Source organism: Varroa destructor, unplaced genomic scaffold, assembly GCF_002443255.2.
Source record: "Varroa destructor unplaced genomic scaffold, Vdes_3.0 BEIS01000001.1, whole genome shotgun sequence".
Lineage (NCBI taxonomy): Eukaryota > Metazoa > Arthropoda > Arachnida > Mesostigmata > Varroidae > Varroa > Varroa destructor.
In genome coordinates, this window is record NW_019211454.1 from 22,425,617 (window position 1) to 22,432,402 (window position 6,786).

The 6,786-nt window shown below is 39.6% G+C and overlaps 1 long non-coding RNA gene across 1 annotated transcript; it reads right to left on the bottom strand.

Moving 5' to 3' along the window:
* Nucleotides 1–4,129: 4,129 nt before the first annotated feature.
* LOC147758391 (uncharacterized) lies at nt 4,130–6,154 on the bottom strand. Its single transcript, XR_015326485.1, has 2 exons — nt 5,719–6,154; nt 4,130–4,972 (listed from the first exon to the last, which is right to left on the bottom strand). It is a non-coding gene; the product is annotated as an uncharacterized LOC147758391 (long non-coding RNA).
* Nucleotides 6,155–6,786: the final 632 nt, after the last annotated feature.

The window sequence follows — 6,786 nt, forward strand, 5'->3', positions numbered from 1 at the left end:
TGTCTTACATTTTCTTTCGTTTTCTTATAACTTCCCGGTAAAGTTCGTTGATGTTCTTGTTGAAACATCCTGAAAAATTTCATCTTCTTCAAACTTATCTTTCACCTCAAGTTCCTTAGGATATTCTCTCCGTACTTCTACTACTTTTCAATAAATAGAATATATTTTTTAGAAGTTAATCTTGGTTCACTCATTAATTACAGCACGAACGAAAAAAACTATACATACAGTATATGAAAGACATTGTGCACTTTGTAGAAGTTTTACGTAAAACTTCAAATATTTTTATCAAGTTAGTGTCTTGTTGTACAGTAAACATCTGCAAAGTGCACAATGTCTTTCATATACTGTATGTATAGTTTTTTTTCGTTCGTGCTGTAATTAATGAGTGAACCAAGATTAACTTCTAAAAAATATATTCTATTTATTGAAAAGTAGTAGCGTCCGATCGCTTGATGTGGCATGCGCCTAATAGAATCGCTAGAGACAGATCGTATCTTGTAGCGGGCACCAGCACTCGCTGTTGTCTGTTTGGTAGGTGAAAGAAAATTGGGATTAAGGAGTGTGGTCACCGGATTTCTGATCAGCACGTAAGCTTTGCCTTGCATCTCCCAAAACAACTAATGGTACTTTTTAAAATACTTTCTTGTGGTTCAACACGAAAATGAGTTTCTTCAAATATAAGATTTTCTCAAGCGATTTTTCCTGTTAGGCCAACTCTAGGCCTAACTACCAAAAATCAATCTCTTGTCATCTTCCGAATTATCTCTGTATTTCAAGCTATTCTTTCGTTTTCATATAGGTAATCGATAAGTACTAGCATTCACTTAAATGTGGGCATCATCAGAAAAAGGTTGTGGTTACTCATAAGCATCCAGTTCTATTACTACATAAAAGGATTCTTTGGCAAAGAATTTTCGAATACTTTTGAAGGGAAGTGTCTTTAAATATTGAGTAGTGGCGATGCCAAAAACCGCTTACTAATTGTAGACATTTGTAAATAAGGGAAAAAAATCCAGGATCTATACAACAGAGCCATCAAAAACACGCACCGATATAATTTCGTGGTACTAATAAGTTTATGAAAGCAAAAGAGCCTAACTCACAGTGAATGTATTCGCGCCTATTAAATATCGTCAGACTCGCTATTAAATGCGTTTTTGATCGGTCGTAACTAATACTGAGTTAGTATTAGATGAGCGGATCACAATTTAATTGTAGAGGTTCAGAGTTGTTGGTAGCTTATAAAAAGTCTATAGGTGGGTTCGTGAGCCCTACAGATATATATATTTGCTGGACAATTGAAGTTAAGTATTTGAGGCAAACACAGGAAAACATTTTCAAATAGATTTAGTTTCAAATGGGGCCTGTTTTTGGCTTTGAATCTCCACGAGGACACAGAACTTCCTTCTGGCACAAGCAATAGAGTCCCAGCCGGAAATCGGCCAGTCATTTTTCATCTCCTGTTATTTATTCCCTAGGGCCTCTGATGTGGACAACAAGGACGTTCATCCTGTGTATGCGAGTGTATGGGAACCGACAAAAATATATGAGCCATGTCGTCTATGGTGATCGGCGGCGCACGGGAAAGAACTGGCCAAAAGTAAAATGTTCCGCCGTAAAAGCCCCCATAGGCTGTTCCCTAAATGATCTTGACTCAGGGAAAGTATTTAGATCCTAGCGAGTCACAATCCGGTTAGACAAAAAAAAAGCGCAATTAGCTAGCTTTTGCAGTGTGCTGATTTTTATAGTGCTAATTTGAAGCTAAAATGGTGTCGAGTTTGAGATGTGTTATATGCGACCATAGGTGGCTTATTGAACGTGCTTGGAATCGCGTACATGCCGGATTCTTTGTAAGGAGTGCCTCACAATCCGGTAAGGATATTCCTACAACCCTTGTAACAATCAAGCAATCGTGCACGATACGGTAGACACGTGCCGCACGCGACCAACGGATCAGCGACATTCCGTGTGAGGAGCCCTATTCCCTTCCATGAGTTGGTTAAGGGAACATAGTACCCGTAGCAGTTGTCGAATTTACTACTATGAACTGACTGATATGTTCCAACTGTGTTGATCTCCTTGGACAACTGCTTGTATCTAGAGCTGTGTAGACTTCGGACTGCATAATGATTGAGTAAAATGGTCGCCTCGCAAAAGGAGGGACGTAAAATTTCAGTCAGAGTCAGTATTAATTGCTTTACTATGTTTCGACTATTACATTGTTTGAGTGCACAATGACATCCCGAAGTACTTAAAGTGACTGAACTAACTTTACTGCTTAATAATAAGGAAGTTACTTAGCGATTGGTACTTTTCAATACATTTACCTTGTCGCTAATTGCACTTCAAAGTATTAGATGTAAATTCTGTGTATTTGGATTGTGTAAGCTCCCATATACTAGATAGTTTCTAGACGGTTCAATCCTAAACAACATCAATTTCGCGAAAAGCGAACATTTCGGTGATCTTTCGCAGAGTAGATGCGCCGTCTTTCCAGTAATAGAGCTATGATGACCTAATAACAAAAAAGTCATATTGTTAACTGCTTCATAAATCCAATAAATTGTCGGGGAAAAAAATCGTGTGAATTTTTCTCGGTATTTGTAAACGTATATTCATTAAATTATGACGTTCTCTCCTCTATGAAGAAGGTTTCCGACAGTAGACCCCTCACTTCGTGTTTTATCCCATATGCCAGCTTTACGGAAGTCCTACCGTTACCGGTAGAATGGCCTTACGCTGCTCGCCTCGTGTGATGGTCTAGTGAGTAGCGTACTGGCATGCTAATCTTGAAGGCACATTACAGCGTGGGTTCGAATACGAGCAGAGACACGCTTTGTTTCGTGCTGGGAGCGAGCTGTCTGGTAAACCTCTCAACAGTGATGTTAAGCGTAAAATATCACAACATAGCACGCATTGAAAATTGAAGAATTCCTCGCACTGTTCTTCACTAGAGTCCTAATACTAATAGTAAGTATTTGGACTACGTTTACGCACAAACACTCGTCTCGTACCATCTGCTAATACTTACAGCTGTTGTTTCTCTGGTATCGCGACAATGACTTCGGAATAATTGTACCTCATGCAATTTTTGCCCTCGGTCACAAGTATGAATATCAAAATTTATTCGTATAAATATCCCCATTGGGATGGGCATTCTGTGCTTCTGATTTCCTTTGGAGATATGTTTATGAGCTGGTGAATGATTAATCAGTGTTTGCTACAGTTCTTCGCTTCATTCTGCCCTTCGGTAATTTTGTCAACCATCCATACCTTGTCCTACTTCTGCACCATCTTTACGAGCCTTACCTTCGACAACAGACCTACTGAACTATGAGACGATTTTTCAGCTCCGTAAGAGACGTTACACAGTGTTCGAATGCCTAGACATCCTCAATTTGTTTCGTCGTATTGTTCGGTGCAAGCTAGAAAAGCGTGCTCGAGTCTTCGGCTATTGCCATATGATGTATTTCACAGTAAAACGAATTTTTGTTAATGGGATTGATCAGTGTTGCGCTTACGATTTACTGGGATTAATACGCCGATTCAGACGCACGTAATGGTATATACCCTCCTCTCTAATAAATAAACAATGATAATAGAACTAAAATAAATCCATAATGCTTGCCGACTTCTATAATCGATCTTACCGATAAGGAAAAATGCTACAAGTACAAACAGCATTTTTTTAAAAATAATAATAATAAACTTTTTTGACACAATTTTTTCACAAAGCACCGTTATATGAGATGATGCATATTTATAGTTTTGTCCGTCGTGTTTCAATGATGCCGTCGTTTCCTTTGTGGATTAATATGCTATTTGTGCAGTATGGTAATTACTGCCGATGTTCCATTTTTCAAATAACGCTATTGAGAATTTATATATATATATATATAAAACAAACTTTTATCCAGCCAGCGATTATATAGGAACCCCTTAACAACAAAAGGCTGATATTTCAACTACCGTTGACAACTATTGTGATGGATATATTAACAGACCCTACAGTGATTATTCATTGAGTAGCAAATATAACATTACTACGACGATTAACGTTTATCACTCGCTGAGGTCCTTCTGAAGCTTATCGAACAGCAGAAGATGTTGAAGAAAGACGCCTCGATCAAGTATTGACGCCATGTTTATTTTGAACAAGCAGTAGTAGATAATAACATATTGTAGCCCAATAACAAGCGAGTATAACTCTAATACTAAGCAATTAGGGTGGAGCACCGTTTTCCTTCTAGCTGGTGATAGTGTTTGTAACGAACCTAGCAGATAACTTATCAAGCCTCAAAGAATATGGAGATTATTTCGAAGAAAAATCTATTTATATATCTACCATATTTCCGCATTTTACAACAGTGGTTGGATATAATCTGGATTTCTAGTCCGTTCTTTCGTTATACGACATGCTTGTATATTGAATGCTAGTGCCAATACCTTCGAGACTTGACGCCATTTTTGGCAAAAACAAGGATAAAAAGCTTGCTATAACTTCCTGCTGTAGGTAGATGATACATGACGTAAGCCGTTGTTACATGCATAATATAACAAAGTTCCACATGACAAGCCCACGCGGTAACCTGGACGACCTGTGGCTAAACGAGACAGGGATCGCTAGTTTAAGCCCCGCCGTCGACTTACGCTATGCTATACGCTAACATTAGATAAAATGAAAAGATACACTTTTTGTTTTAATTTATTTTTGTTTTCTGTCCTTAAAGACGGGAGCTAAGTAGGTTCGCATCGTTTGTTCGCGAACGAACAGCTCTTGAGCCATGATGCTACCGGCGTCTGGTATAAAAGACCTTTCGAATCGGCCTCTCCACAATGTACTCCTCTTCTTTACTGGTAAGCTCGCCTTTTTCATTTCGAATTCGTTTCTTTGCAAAAAGAAGCACAGATGTGACTGCTGCGCGTCCTTTGGAGATCCGCACCCGCGAATGATGGCCACCAATACTACCTGGAATCATTTGAAGCATAATTATACATCTGGAATGGTTTAATTTTTTCTATACTGTTCTTTACTTGAATAATTCATTTTTGTACACACGTACTAGATTTTTGAAGTCCTTCACAAACTTGCTCATACGTTGATTGTATGAATTATTCTGTATTCGTCCCATTCTCAGCTTCTTTCTATTACAGAACGAATAGGAGAACGGCAAGCATTTTCTTTTTTATTTAGCTCACACACCAGGGCACTACTCGGCTGAAAAGAACGTTACTCACAACTACACCTAGCGTCTCTTCCCTTCTCCATGTTCCACTCATAACTATAATAATAATTCGTTTATTGAACGCAATAGTTTCCAACGATTAGGATCGAAATATAGAGTTCTGCCGATATTAAGTACGGTTAAACATAACGCACAGCTTCACAGCGTGAGTTTACTTCAAGAGTGCTATAGTCCTGGTGATGACACATGGGTACAGGTCATGCGGCGAACGACTATTTTGTTCGATAGGACGAAATAAGGCCAAGGTCTGGTCACATGATTTGCCCGCCCCCTCCCCAGGAAACTATGTAATGGTAAGAAACGTACGAGATTCATCAAGTCGCTCTGATTTGGTCAATACTCGATCACAACATAGCACTAACAGTCCAACGTACAGGTCACGTATTGTCACTGAAAAATGCTGTCGAGCAGTATGCTCTTTCGAATATCGAAGGTTTACGTTTCGAGGACCATGAGTAACTATTCTTACCCCTTCCACCTCGTCGGCCACCTCGTCCACCGCCTCTCATCTCCACAAGACTGACGTACAGCAACAATAGGAACACGACAAAGGTCCTTATTGAGTACAAACCCTTCATAACTACTTAGGTAATAGGCTGAGCAGAGAATCTTCAGTATTTATGGGAGATGATTTTTGGTACACACGATACCGTTACTCTCGTGCGCGGTGCCGTGTAATCTCATTAAGCAGTATTCCAACTGAATCTAGTTGTGAACGTTTCACGTCTGTTGTATACACAAAGGTCTCGTGATGAACGGAGAACGTTGATTCAATGGAACGGCTGGTAGCAGAGTGGCCCATGTTTTTCGAACAATACCGTTTATAAACCAATGCTTAATCTAAGGGACAATCTGGAACCGTGGAGAATAATATCGACATTCGAGCAAATAATTGCTTGATTCTTGGTTTTGATTGTCATGAGCCTTATGTGGGCTCTCGCATCGTTTCTCTCATCAGTTAGTGGTACTCAATCACTAAGAATAAATGATGCAAGACAAATGGAATCCGAAGAAGAAACGTACGATAGTTGCTGTCGATTGTATGCAAGCAAAGGCGTCCATTACGGCCACTCCATGGGTCGCCGTAGTGATGGCGCTATCAGATGCTCGTCACTTGTTGACAGAACCCCTGCGTTTTGCGAATGATGTCAAAAGATGGACTTCGTTTTTGCGTCGCGTGTATGCTGTATGTAAACGGGAAAATGTTGTTTCTTTATATTAAACATTTCATCTGTGGCGGGAGGCCAAAGCCGGCCAGCTTGAGATCGATTGGACACGTGTTGGCGAATAGGGTAGACGTCGACCAGTATAAATTAAGTGCTAGCAAAGACTGGCTAAGCGTGAGTCATATTAGTTATTACGAGCGTGTACTATTTTCCATTAATTATCTCTCGATGCCAAACAGCCATACGAATGATGTCATGCCTTTACGTCGATGATCTATGGAGCGTTCTTCGTAACATTTCGTTGGCGGTCCTTGCTGTTTAAGATTCAACAATACAGCCCGAAGACTTTTTAGTACTATATATATATATAT